Source organism: Bubalus kerabau, chromosome 13 (assembly GCF_029407905.1).
Source record: "Bubalus kerabau isolate K-KA32 ecotype Philippines breed swamp buffalo chromosome 13, PCC_UOA_SB_1v2, whole genome shotgun sequence".
Classification (NCBI taxonomy): Eukaryota; Metazoa; Chordata; class Mammalia; order Artiodactyla; family Bovidae; genus Bubalus; species Bubalus kerabau.
The window spans coordinates 12,085,793-12,100,383 of NC_073636.1; the positions used below are offsets into that span (position 1 = coordinate 12,085,793).

Genomic DNA, 14,591 nt, shown 5'->3' on the forward strand with positions numbered 1-14,591 from the left:
CCTTCTAAGTGTAATAAATATGCCATAAATTATGTGGGCAATGCATTGATTCATTTACAAAGCAGAAAGCTCATGCAAAGAAAAGAAGAATATAAGTATTGCCTGTTTTCCTTTATAAACAGAAAAGTGAGAACTCTTAATAAAAATCTGAGTAAATGGTACAATACTACATCATACACTGGTGGTTTAATATTAAAAGTTTTATTAATTTAAGTATCACTTTGATGCTGCTAAGTCACTTCAGTCATGTCCGACTCTGTGCGACCCCATAGACGGCAGCCCACCAGGCTCCCCCATCCCTGGGATTCTCCGGGCAAGAACACTGGAGTGGGTTGCCATTTCCTTCTCCAATGCATGAAAGTGAAAAGTGAAAGTGAAGTCTCTCAGTTGTGTCTGACTCTTAGCGACCCCATGGACTGCAGCCTACTAGGCTCCTCCATCCATGGGATTTTCCAGGCAAGAGTACTGGAGTGGGGTGCCATAGCTCATGACTTTAATAATGCTGAAATGGCACTTACTGCTGATGAAAAGATAAAAGTCCAGAACACGAGAAACGGGGCTATAGTGAGTTCTGGCCAATGGAATGGGCGCAGAAGCAAACCATACCTTTTCTAAGGTTTTGCAGACACAGGGGCATCCCCAGGATCTGTTTTCACCTGGATTCAAATGAAAATGAGGGTCCAGGGGATGGCGGGACCACCAGCTGGAAGGGTCCTGGGCCCCTAATGACCCTGTGAACAGAGTGCCTGCTTTGAGCAGTTTTATGAACAAGAAGTAAACCTGTGTTACATTTGAGACCTTATGCCTTTCGGGTCAACGTGTTACCACAGCCGAGCCCATCTCTGTGCTGCCCCCCACTTTATTCCTGCCGGCCTCTGTTTCAGCACACACATCCCCTGGCCCCAGCACATGACTACAATCGGATACTGGTGGTCTCCATTGTGTTCTTCAATCTCTCAACACAGTTTTAAAGTGATGATGTCTTCTTGTGTTTACAGAATTTGTGTCTTTTCAAATGTGCTTGGTCATCCCTTAGAGGCTCTGGTTCCTGGCTCTTACGTTCAAGCCTCTCATTAATATTTTTAAGGACAGCAAGCATCATTTAAAGATCAGTTTCAGATCATTCCAGCCTCGGGGACATACTGGCCAGTCTGACCTGCCGCCTGTCTTTGCTTCCTTCTGTGTTTAGAGGTCCTTTTTTGTGAGTGATGCTTTTCCTGGTTACTTAATCTACGGAATTTCTTCAAGGCCTGGATGGTTGTGCATGCTTCCAGAGAATATCTCTTCCGCCAACTACCTGGGGGTCTCAGCAAGCTTGTCCACTTTAAACTTAAACATCCCAATGAACCTTTCAGATCACCCTGGGGGGGTGTGAATTCAGACCCAAAATTTGCCTGGATTCTGGTCTCTGATAAAACTTTGAAGGGCAGGTTTTGTTTATTTTTACCCTTTCCACTCAGTGCCAAAGTCGAGATAAGCAGGTTTTGCTGCCTTTTCTTTGTGTGCATTGGGTGAGTGCCTCCTTCCTCTTGTTTCTGATGATCTGCTCTTGCAGAGTTGGGAGTGGGTGCCAGTTTTTGTGGTAGAGCCCTGCCTCTAGTATGAACAGGGTTTTATCTCTGGTCCCTGGCCCCTAAGCATCGACCAAGGCAGAAATTCCGCATATGAGCTGCCTTTGAGATTGTCTTTTCTGTCAAAGGTGCATTTAAAACATTTGTTGAAAGTTTAACCTAGATTTTGGTTTATTTTCATTGAGAGGGTCTTTGGTCCTCTGGTGGTGATTTAATCGCTAAATCCTGTCCAACTCGTGCGACCCCATGGGTTACGTAGCCCATCAGCGAATTCTCCAGACAAGAATGCTGGAGTGGGTTGCCATTCCCTTCTCCAGGAGATCTTCCTGACCCAGAGATCGAACTGGGGTCTCCTGCCTTGCAGGCGAGTTCTTTACTGACTGAGCCACAAGGGAAGCCCTTAGTCCTCAAGACAGCTTCAAATGAGCTGTTTATGCAGCTTCTCTATGGGCTTATGGGCCAGGCCAGAGCCCATGGTGAGATGGCCACCCACCCAACCAGATCAGCAGGTGGTTGAAGTCCTGTTTGCTTTTCTAAAATGCAACAAGTTTCCCTACACATTATGCCCCCAAAGAAATAAACTCTTGGTTTGCAAGCTGACCCCTGTACAGAGAGGGCAAGGAGAGGCTGAAGAAAGACGGGCAGGTGGCAGTGTGATAAGCAGAGGGACTTACACAGCTTGTGTTGGCAGTCACTGCATGAGTGGATCTCCACCCCCACCAGAATCTCACAGTTTCTTGGGGGGTCTTAGCGGGGCTTGGTCCCGCGTCCTGTCCAGATGCTCTCAGTAGCCCCTTAGTCTCCCAAGGCTGTGTCCTTGGAGGAGTGCCTGCTGTGGGCGTGGGGAGTATGATGTACATTCCGAGGACAGGGGAGGGTTGATGGCCTGGGTCCAGTATACAGGTCAACTGGTGGTCACATCCTCTCCGTGACCTCCTCCCACAGGACACAAAAAATCCTCAGAAAGAAGAATGAGATTTGAGTAAAGGGAGGAGGTGACGCCTTTACTTGTGCCACAGAGCCTCTATTCAGTGTAATAGTTATTTTTCAGGACTTCTGTGGAGGGTGGGCTGCGGGGGTGGAGGGCCCAGTGCTAGGCCTGGAGAGCAGGGCAGGTCTCAGGCCCGGCCAAAGATGAGGCTCGTCCAGCAGGATGTAGGATAACTACGCTGTAGTCAGGGAAACATTCTCAGCTCCTCAGGGGGATGCTCGTGTTTATGTATCAACTCCACTGGGCCATGGGGTGCCCAGAGATGCTGTCAAATGCTCTCCTGGGTGTGTCCATGAGGGTGTTCTTGCATGAGATGAGCATTTACATTGGTGGACTCTGAGTAAAGCAGATTGCACTCCATGATGGGGGTGGGCCTCACCCAATCAGTTGAAGGCATGAATAGAGCAGGACTGACCTCCCCTGAGCAAGAAGGAATTCTCCAGCAGATGGTCTCTGCCCCACCAGTTCTTCCTGGTTCTACAGCAGGCAGCCTTTAGACGTGAACTGGAGCATTGGTTCTCTGGGGCCCTGCAGCCTGCCTGCCTACTTTGTGGATTTTGGACTTTCTCTGTAATCATGTGAGCTGATTCTTTTTATTTTTATTATAAAGAATATTATCTCTCTTTATATATGCACCCTGTTCTCCTCTCTGGAGAACCCGGACTAGTATACTCAGGATGTAGATGACTACCAATGGTGACCCTAAAGAAAGGACAGTATCAGTGCCCTGAGAATAGAGTGGTGGCAAATGCCTTCCTTTTCTCTTTCCTTCTTCCCTTCCTTCCCTCTTTCCTTCTTCCCTTCCTTCCCTCTTCCCTCCCTGCCTCACTTTCTCCCCTCCTTCTTTCTATCCCTCCATCCCTCCTCCTATCTTAGACTATTTGGGCTGCAGTAAGAAAAATACCATAAATTGGGTACTTATAAACAACAGAAATTTATTTCTTATGGTTCTGGAGATTGACAAGTCTGGAATCAAGGGGCTGGCCGATCTGATGTACTTATAAACAACAGAAATTAATTTCTTATGGTTCTGGAGATTGGCAAGTCTGGAATCAAGGGGCTGGCCGATTTGATGTCTGGTGGGGCCTAGTTTCTGACTCATAGGTGGTGTCTTCTTCCCTGGAGAAGGGGTTCTCACCTGGAGAAAGGGGTGAGAGAGCTCTCTGGGGGGCTTTTATGAGGACATTAGGGTCTTCCCTGGTGGCTCAGATGGTAAAGCGTCTGCCTGCAATGCAGGAGACCCGGGTTCGATCCCTGGGTTGGGAAGATCCCCTGGAGAAGGAAATGGCAACCCACTCCAGTACTCTTGCCTGGAAAATTCCATGGACTGAGGAGCCTGGTAGGCTACAGTCCATGGGGTTGCAAAGAGTCAGACATGACTGAGCGACTTCACTTTAAAACCCATCCTGGGGGCTCTACCCTCATGGCCTTGTCACCTGCCAAAGGTGCCACCTCCTAACACCTTGGAGGTTAGATTTCAGCATATAAATTTTGGGATGACAAATATTCAAACCATTCCCTCCTTATCTCCCTCCCTCCTTTTCATCCATCCATCCATTCTTTCCACCATAATTCCATACTTGTACCACCTAGTCATGCCAGAAGCTGAATAATCCAGATTGGGAATCTGAAGGTCCACAATTTGGTACCCCAGCTTGACAGCTTAAAAACTCCATGCAGCAGCTTCGCAGTGGAGAAGCTACTGTGGAGCGAAAATTACTGTTTGAAGTAGATGCCGTTGACTTCACGTAGAGTCTTCTCAACAGCCTGGCACACATCCCCTTAAAACTGTCAGAAAACAGTTTTGTGAATATACCTCATTGTCATCAGGAAACCATCAGGAGATGTCATTTATACTTCTTTAATTTATTTAGGTAATATAAACAGGTGTTACAGATGTGATCACCTTTTAAAATGCTGCCTGCCATTAGACTTAGTTCTAAACTTTCTCTTTACTGTGTTGTATGTTAATATGTTAGCACTTAGCCACAAGAGCGGGCTTTATTAGTCACCACTATACACTGGGCTAGGACGCTGTCTTAACCGTCCTGATCAACACAAATCTTTCTTGTTTCTGGAATCGCCAAGAAAATCACTTAAAAAACATCATTTCAAAAATGCTGGTCAACCACCCCTAGGAAGTGGTCTTGCCAAAAATCAAGCCACAAGATTTACAAGACTTGCAGAGGACATATGAGGATACATCAGCAAGCTACAAACAAAGGGAAATTCTACAGGACAAACCACATTTCTCTAACAAAATACTGCAAATGAAAATAAAAGACGTGGGTGAGGATGGGAGTGTGGAATCTAAAGAGAGACTAAAGAGGCAGATTCTCAACCACAATGTGAGAGACTCATGTGGACACTGGCTCAAACATCATAAAAAAAATGCATTTATGAGACAATCGGAAATTTGAATGCCAATTGGATTTTTGATGACACAAAGGAATTCCTCGTAATGTTTAAGGTATAATAAGTATATTATAATTGTTTTATAAAGAGTTTTTTTTTAAGAAATCTACTGAAATATTTATGGATTAAATGGTACGATATCTGAGTTCATTTGCTTCAAAAATAATCTGGAAAATGGAAGAGGGAGGGGTGCAGATGAAGCAAAATTAGTGCTTAGAAACTAGAATGTGAGGATTCATTATACTCTTGTTTTATTTTTTTAAGTTTATTTATTTATTTTGACTCTGAGGCAGTGGTAAAGAATCTGCCTGTCAATGCAGGAGATGGACACGAGAGACAGAGATTTGATCCCTGGGTTGGGAAGATCTCCTGGAGTAGGAAATGGCAACCCACTCCAGTTTTCTTGCTTGGGAAATCCCATGGACAGAGGAGTCTGGCAGGCTGCAGCACAAGGGGTCACAAAGAGTCGGACAAAACTGAGCATACAGATGCATGGGTCTTCATTGACCATGCGATGCATGGGCTCAGTAGCTGTGGCTTGGGGGCTTAGTTACACTGCAGTATGTGGGATCTTAATTCCCTGCCCAGGGATCAAACCCTCCCCCTGTATTGCAAAGCAGACTTAACCACTGGACCACCAGGGAAATCCCTATACTTTTTTTGTATTTATGAATGTTTAAAGCCTTACTTAAAAAGGTTTAAAAAAAACATTGACCAATCCTCCTGATCTCTGGATGTATGAAATAAATTATTGTGTATGACTCAAGCGGAAGCAAACTAATATATTCTGAACAGCTTCAGAGTGCCAGGCATTAGGCCCATTTTCTCACCTACGTTATTTAACTTCATCTTCTTGAAAAGAGATACTGAAATTAAGACTCAAAAACGTCAAGCTCCTTGCCCAGGACTACAGAGCTAGTAACTAGCGGAGTGGGCATAAACATGTGCCGGTGAGGACACAGCCTCTGTAGACTTACAAGACCTTTATGAATCCTCCTTTGGTTAAAAAGCTTCCCTGGTGGCTCAGAGGTTAAAGTGTCTGTCTGCAATGTGGGAGACCTGGGTTCGATCCCTGGGTTGAGAAGATCCCCTGGAGAAGGAAATGGCAACCCACTCCAGTATTCTTGCCTGTAGAATCCCATGGACCGAGGAGCCTGGTGAGCTACAGTCCATGGGGTCGCAAAGAGTCAGACATGTCTGAGCGACTTCACTTTCACTTTGGTTAAAAAAGAGAAATGGAGACAACCCCGGCTATAGGGGATGTGTGCTGACTTTCTATTTTTGTTCTTTTACTTTTAATTGGAGGATAATTGCCTTATAACGTTGTGCTGGTTTCTGCTCTACAGCAACACGAATCCACCGTCAGTATACACATGTGCCCGCCCTCTGGAACCCCCCTCGCCTCCGCCCCACCTCACCCCTCGAGGTCATCGCGGAGCACTGGGTTGAGCTCCCTGTGCTATATAGCAGCTTCCCACTTGGCTTTCTGGTTTTCACCCACCCAGTTCACTTGCCTCCCTGCTCTGCCTGCTGTAGGAAGTAGCTGTGCATCTATCTAGCTCTTGCTGTAGGCATGTCCCTGTCCTGGGACCCTTTGCTTTTCCCTTTGATTCCTCTCTGCCTCCTGCCAGTTCCCTAGAGAAGCCCCACCTTAGGGAGAGATGCTATATAGTCATGGAGGTGATTTGTCAGGTGCAAATGCACTGTATCCCGTGGGGAATTAGCATCCTCGGGGGTCCCCGGCAGTGTTGAGGTTGGTAGTTCTTGGTCTAGGAGACAGTACCTCTGTCTGGATCTGCCCTTGTAAAGCATGAGGTCTTCTCTGTAAAGTGGTTCCTACCGTGGTTCTCAGGATCGTCTGTCCCTGCGTGCAGAGGCGTGGATGACAGTTTGTCTGTAACGAGCGGGTGGCAGGCTGAGTTCCCAACCCGTGGAAGGAATGACAAAGCACCCAGAACAGCCGATTGCAGGAAAGCACCAAGGGGAATGATCGTGGGTACCCGGGCACAGCGAGCTGGCATTTCCTTCACTCTGACCTGTTGTATCTGTGGTGCCTTGTCATACCCTGCAGATCCTGCCACTGCACAGGAAGGCTTGGGGCCATCTGCAGGGCTGGGAATCTTGGCTAAACTTTCCACAGAGAACAGAGTGAGAGGGGAGGATCCCTCTTCTCCATCTGTTGAGGTGATTGATCTCTTGGTGGAATGAAACACATGGATTCTGTCAGAACTGGTTTCTGCCTGGGCTCTATCTGCCTGTTGTCATTCCTCACATGATGGATGGATAGATGGATGGATGGATGGATAGATAGATAGGGCTTCCCTGGTAGCTCAGATGGTAAAGAATCTACCTGTAATTCAGGAGACCCAGGTTCAATCCCTGGGTTGGGAAGATCCCCTGGAGAAGGGAATGACTACCCACTCCAGTATTCTTAGATTTCCATGATGGCTCAGATGGTAAAGAATCCATCCACAACGTGGGAGACCTGGGTTCGATCCCTGGGTCGGGAAGATCCCTTGGAGAAGGGAATGGTTAGATAGATAGAAGTGATGGATAGATAGATAGACAGACAGACATGATGGATGGATGGATAGATGATAGATGTGATGGATGAATGGATGGACAGAGACGGACAGAAAGGCTCCTCTCTGTTCCTCTCTAATCCAGACTTTTAGCTGAAATGGGATGCTTATGCTGAGGATGGGGCGGTGGGACCCACCTTCCTGGGCACAAGCAACAGTAGGTATGTTCTCTGTAAAGAATTTTACACATAATACTAGAGTAGACTGAAACTGTGTCTATTATCACCATGTGCTAACAGTTCCAAGCAATGTCAGTGATAAAATAAACCTCCTGAAAACAAGTCTTTCGCAGTGTAGATTGTTGCTGTAGTTATGTTTGGGTTTTAGTCATGGAAGTTTCAAATGAGCAGATTTTTGTTTGTTCATAAATACTCTTTTTACACAGGGAAGTTAATTCAGAGATCTCCAGTTATACTGTCAGCCTCAGCCATGTATAGATTTAGCTATATGCCTTTGTGTCAAGAGTGAGTTGGTAGTAAGAGTGAGTTGGAGTCATTCTGTCCCCTTTGGACAGGGGCTCACTCCAGCCCCTGGAACAAGATATATTTCTGTCTTTATTCAGATTGACCATGATAGCCAGGAGCTGGAAAGGAAAAGAAACAGACTGAGTTATTTCAGTTTATTGTGAAAGTTTAAAGTGAAAGTTATTTCACTTTCCTCATTCTATGTTCTACCTTCAGGTGTTCATTAGTGTTTCAATAAAACTTAAAACCATGAAACTGTGTGAACTGGGAAGTATATTTTTGTTTCGCAAGAGCCAACGTGAACTTGTGCATGAAATATGGTACTGAATTCAATCATATCTCTAAAATGAAAACTTTTTCATTGTCAATCGCTTTAATACCAAAGAATGAATCAGGAGATTGTTTTGACAGGAAGTAGTAGTTGCCTAAATTCTACCTTTGGTGAATGTTTTGATTTTATGAAACTTTACTGGTTGCTTTTTACAACGGTATCCTTGTATACACACAGTTTAATACAAGGAAAACATCATGTTCTGCATTTCAACTCTGGCCTCTATGATTGTTTATTTAATTTCATGATTGCCACAAAAAAGAAATTTATAGGGTATATGCGGGTTAAAATGTTCTGGTGCAACTGTCCATGTGTGAGGAACACTGTTTATGATCCTCACCGCCCCAGGCGCTCTCATGCCTCTTCTTCTCTGTATGGATCACAGACATGAACCCAGTTCACAGATCAACGTGTCTGTGAAACTTTTCTAATTCAATGCCACCCAAATTACCAACTGTTGCCTCTTTTTTTTTTTTTTTGCCTTCACTCTGCTTTGTACACTCGTCTATTCTTGCAGGGAAAGTACTGAATTTTAATGGTTGTTTTGTAAATTTCTCTGCTACTAGATGGTGAGCTAATTAAGAGCAGGGGCTGTGGCTCATTCCTCTCAAATTCCCCAGCTCCAAGCTGGCATATTACGGATGCCAAGTAGTCACTTGTGGAATGAGGGAGAGAAGGAAGGGAAAGAAAAGAAGGAAACGACGTGGCTCTTGGTGGCTATTAAATTGGCCTGGCTCATAGACTGTAATCTTTTTATTTACTTATTTATTTAATTTTGGGTCATGCTGGGTCTTTGTCGCGGCGCTCCGGCTTCTCGTTGCAATGGCTTCCCTTACTGCAGCTCCTGGGCCCTAGAGCACAGCTGCAGTAGCCCTGGTGCGTGGGCTTAGCTGGGCTTAGCTGCCCCCTAGCAACTGGGGATCTTCTGGGATCAGGCGTCAAACCTGAGTCTCCTGCATTGGCAGGCTGGTTCTTAACCACTGGACCATCCGGGAAGTTTGGAAATTGTATTTTTTTTGTTTTGTTTTGAACTTTTTATTTTGCATTAGGGTTTAGCAGATTAACAAACAATGTTGTGATAGTTTAGGGTGCATAGCAAGGGATCTTAGCCATATCCAGTCTCCCCTAAGCTCCCCTTCCATCCAGGCTGCCACATAACATTGAGTAGAGCCCATGTGCTATACAGTAGGTCCTTGTTAGCTCTCCATTTTAAATACAGCAGTGTGTACATGTCCATTCCAAACTCCCTAACCATCCCTTCCCTCCACCCTTCCCTCCTGATAACCATAAATTCGTTCTCCAAGTCTGTGAGTCTGTTTCTATTTTGTAAGTTCATTTGTATCATTTTTTTTTTAGATTCCACGTATAAGGGATGTCATACAATATTTCTCCTCCTCTGTGGGACTGTTTTCTTTATGCACCTTTTTTCTGTCCTGTGAGCTCAACACCCTCCCCCCAGTCTCCAGGTATCCCCTCTGTGCCACACACATCTTCCCCAAGGTGATATGTAGGTGGGTGAGGGGAGGTCAGATATGGGTAAGAGTAGAGACGGATCCAGACTTCTAGGAGTTATATGGTGGCTAAAACCTCTGATGAGGCACGTTGACTCTATTTTTGAGAACTTAGCTGAGGATGAGTTTGAATAATTTGTGAGTAGAACAATAGGACTGATCTAAAAGGGAAAGGGCAGAATGACTCCCCTCCATCAACCCCGTCATATTAGCTGATAACCTCATATTAGCTGAATACCTGCTGTGCTCCAAGCCCATTCTAGTTTAGGCAGAAAATACAGAGAAAGAAGCATATGTTCACTGTAGAAAAATGAGCAATCCAAAGAGCCGGAACTAAGATAAAAAAAATGCCCGAAACCTCATGATCCACAAGAACTGCCATTAGCACTTCAGTCTTATAGCTTTATTGGTCTCTTTCCTTTCTGTGTTTCTGTGCATGTATGTCTGTTCTCCACAAACGAAACAAGGATCCTGCTTTGTGACCTGATTTTCCCCATGTAATAGTGTGTCATCAGCATTTTTGTGGTGTCACATACTCCTTACAGTATATTTCATAACAAGACTAGTATTGGCCTGTACAGTTATAAATTATTTAACCTGCATTCTATTAAGGAAGACTGAAGTTTGTTTTATGCTTCAGATCAGATCAGATCAGTCGATCAGTTGTGTCCGACTCTGCAACCCCATGAATCGCAACACGCCAGGCCTCCCTGTCCATCACCAACTCCCGGAGTTCACTCAGACTCACGTCCATCGAGTCAGTGATGCCATCCAGCCATCTCATCCTCTGTCGTCCCCTTCTCCTCCTGCCCCCAATCCCTCCCAGCATCAGGGTCTTTTCCAATGAGTCAACTCTTCGCATGAGGTGGCCAAAGTACTGGAGTTTCAGCTTTAGCATCATCCCTTCCAAAGAAATCCCAGGGCTGATCTCCTTCAGAATGGACTGGTTGGATCTCCTTGCAGTCCAAGGGACTCTCAAGAGTCTTCTCCAACACCACTCTTCAAAAGCATCAATTCTTCAGCGCTCAGCCTTCACAGTCCAACTCTCACATCCATACGTGACCACAGGAAAAACCATAGCCTTGACTAGACGAACCTTCATTGGCAAAGTAATGTCTCTGCTTTTGAATATGCTATCTAGGTTGGTCATAACTTTCCTTCCAAGGAGTAAGCGTCTTTTAATTTCATGGCTGCAGTCACCATCTGTAGTGATTTTGGAGCCCAGAAAAATAAAGTTTGATACTGTTTCCCCATCTATTTCCCATGAAGTGATGGGACCGGATGCCATGATCTTCATTTTCTGAATGTTGAGCTTTAAGCCAACTTTTTCACTCTCCACTTTCACTTTCATCAAGAGGCTTTTGAGTTCCTCTTCACTTTCTGCCATAAGGGTGGTGTCATCTGCATATCTGAGATTATTGATATTTCTCCTGGCAATCTTGATTCCAGTTTGTGTCTCTTCCAGTCCAGCGTTTCTCATGATGTACTCTGCATATAAGTTAAATAAGCAGGGTGACAATATACAGCCTTGATGTACTCCTTTTCCTATTTGGAACCAGTCTGTTGTTCCATGTCCAGTTCTAACTGTTGCTTCCTGACCTGCATACAAATTTCTCAAGAAGCAGATCAGGTGGTCTGGTATTCCCATCTCTTTCAGAATTTCCCACAGTTTATTGTGATCCACACAGTTAAAGGCTTTGGCATAGTCAGTAAAGCAGAAATAGATGTTTTTCTGGAACTCTCTTGAACAGCACCTATGCTGTTGATGAATCACTGAGCAAATACTTCATCATGTCCTTAAGAGAGATTCCTGGAAGAGAAATTGCTGGATAACAGGTTAAGAATTGCTAAGATGTCAGACTTCCCTGTAGCCGACTTCACCTTCCGATGCAGGGGGCGCAGGTTCAATCCCTGGTCAAGGAGCTCAGATCGCCCATGCCTCTAGGCCAAAAAACTAACACGTGAAGCAACAGCAGTATTGTAATAAATTCAATAAAGACTTTAAAAATAGTCCACAGCAAAAAATTATTTCAAAAAAATTTGAGTAATTAGCGGCCTAACTAGAAGGGTTCTGCTGTACGTGCATGCTAAGTCGCTTCAGTCATGTCCGACTCTTTGGGACCCCATGGACTGTAGCCCGCCAGACTCCTCTGTCCATGGGGCTCTCCAGGCAAGAATACTGGAGTAGGTTGCTATGCCCTCCTCCAGGGGGAATCTTCCCAACCCAGGGATCGAACCCGCGTCTCTTATGTCTCCTACATTGGCCGGAGGGTTCTTTGCCACTCATGCCACCTGGGAAGCCCTATGGGTCTGTTGCTATCGTTTAACAAGAGACCTGATGTGGACAGATGGGATTCCAGGGTCTCTTCCTGCCCCACTGAAGCCACGAAGGACCAGACGCTCCCTGTTTCCAGTCCTCCATCTTCTCTGTGTTGGCTACCTCTCTTGTCACAGGTCGTGATGCACACATTCTGTTCTCACATGGCAGAGCCTGAACAGGAAGGAAAGTGCTGGGACAAAGGACTTTCTCTTACACTGTCCACTGTGTTGTTAAGGAGGAGATTTTTCATTTTTCCAGTTTGTCAGCAGGAAAATTTATTTTCCATACCCTCCAAGAAGAAAGGTCAATAATGTAGTTACATATGTTCACAAACACACAGATTTTTTAAAGGCAAAATATTTGAATTTACTATCAAAGAGCTCTACATATTCAATTGCTAAAATCTATATGTAATAATAGTAACTGACTTTAGAAAGAGGTGGCAGTTTTTCAGAAAAGTCTAATTAACAAAGTTCTATTTTTCTTGGGCTTCCCTTGTGGCTCAGCTGGTAAAGAATCTGCCTGCAATGCAGGAGACCTGGGTTCGATCCCTGGGTTGGGAAGATCCCCTGGAGAAGGGAAAGGCTGCCCACTCCAGTATTCTGGCCTCAAGAATTCCATGGACTATATAGTCCATGGGATCACAAAGAGTCGGACATGACTGAGTGACTTTCACTATCATTTTTCTTGCAGTTCTTTTTTAGAATCATAGAATGTTGTTGTTATTCAGTCGCTCAGTCATGTCCGACTCTGTGACCCCATGGACTGCAGCACACCAGGCCTCCCAGTCCTTTGTCTCCCAGAGTTTGCTCAAATTCATGTCCATTGAGTTGGTGGTACTATCTAATCATTTCATCCTCTGCCTTCCTCTTAGAGACACTATTTTATTCAGGTGAAGGAGTAGATAAAAATTTACTGACCCCAATTCTTTCATGGCAGTGAAGACCTTGGATAAATTACTCCTGATTCCTGCTCCCTTATGCATTTGCCCCTAACCAATTAATACTGGATGTATCATCATCCCAACTTATATGAAAGGAAGCTAAGATTCAGAAAGTTTTGTTGTTTTTGTATAGTTGCTAAGTTGTGTCTGGCTCTTTTGGGACCTCATAGAGTCTGCCAGGCTCCTCTGTCCATGGGATTTCCCAGGCAAGAATACTGGAGTGGGGGGCCAGTCCCCCCTCCAGGGGAAATTCTCCTGATGCATTGTTGTGACATGGCAGCCAAGTGTCTTGACATTCATTGTCTTCTAGAATGAAAATCAGATGGTGATGCTGGGTGTCAGGGAAGTGATTTCAGAGTCCTGAGTGGAAGAGGGGAAACTGGACCAGTTTCGATGGCGTTGTATGGGGACAAGCGGCGTGTTTGTTCCCTGGCCTGGATCTGGAGAAGAAGGCGTGTGAGCACCCTGGGCTGGTGTCTGGCATGACAGTGCTGCAGTCTGCGATTCTGCTAACTCCCCGCTCCTTGCGTCCCCCTCTCACTTGACTCCAGGCCTGGGTCCTCAGCAGGCTGTGACGGCCTTTGAGAGTGGGAACAACGGGGAATGGTGGGTGTCTTCTGTCTTATTCATTCTCACGTCCCCTTCTCCCCTTCTCACCTGGCAGGGATGTAGCCCAGTGTTTGCAGGTTGTATGTATTTGCTAAGTAAATGATTTAAACTTCCCACTTTAGAAATGAGGGAGCAATTTCAATACAGATTTAAAAAAAAAAAAACTTGCTTCGAGCTGCACAGTAGGACAGGTGAGGACTGGAGCCTGGGATTGTTAACTCCATGAATCTCCAAGTCAATGAAGAGCTTCGGTACCACTTCATACCACTGGGATGGCTGTCATCAAAGCAAACCCAGAAAACCAGAAAACGACCAGTGGCAGCAAAGATGTGGAGAAATTGAACCCCATGCACTGCTGCTGCAAATGTAAAATGGTGCAGCTGCTGTGGAAAACAGTACGGCGTTTTTTTCTTTTCTTTTTTTAAATTAAGCATAGAATTATTCAGAAATTGCACTTCTGACTATACACTCCAAATAATTGAAAGCAAGGACTCAAACAGATACGGTCCGCCCATGTTGATAGCAGCCTTATTTCCACAGCAAAAAGGTGGAACAACCCAATTGTCCGCCTGCAGAAGAATGGATAAAGAAAATGTGGTGGATCCATACAAAGTTGTTCAGACGTTAAAAGGAATGGAATTCTGACACATGCTACAAGATGGATGAAATTTGAGGACAGTGTGAATAAGCTAGACACGAGTGGACAAATATTGTATGTTTCTACTTATATCAGCTCCCTAAAGCAGTCAAATTTATAGAGACAGAAAGCAGAATGGCAGTTGCCGGGGGCTGGGGAGGGGGTGGAATAAGGAGTTATTGTTGAGTTGGTGTAGTGTTTCAGTGGGGAAGGTGAA

The 14,591-nt window shown here is 45.1% G+C and overlaps 1 protein-coding gene and 1 non-coding gene across 2 annotated transcripts in view; both read left to right on the plus strand.

Moving 5' to 3' along the window:
- Positions 1–14,591, plus strand: part of PFKFB3 (6-phosphofructo-2-kinase/fructose-2,6-biphosphatase 3) — a 201,302-nt gene that overhangs the window by 83,163 nt on the left and 103,548 nt on the right. The gene's annotated exons all lie outside the window — the stretch shown is intronic.
- Positions 3,757–3,828, plus strand: TRNAC-GCA (transfer RNA cysteine (anticodon GCA)). The gene has a single exon. It is a non-coding gene; the product is annotated as a tRNA-Cys (tRNA).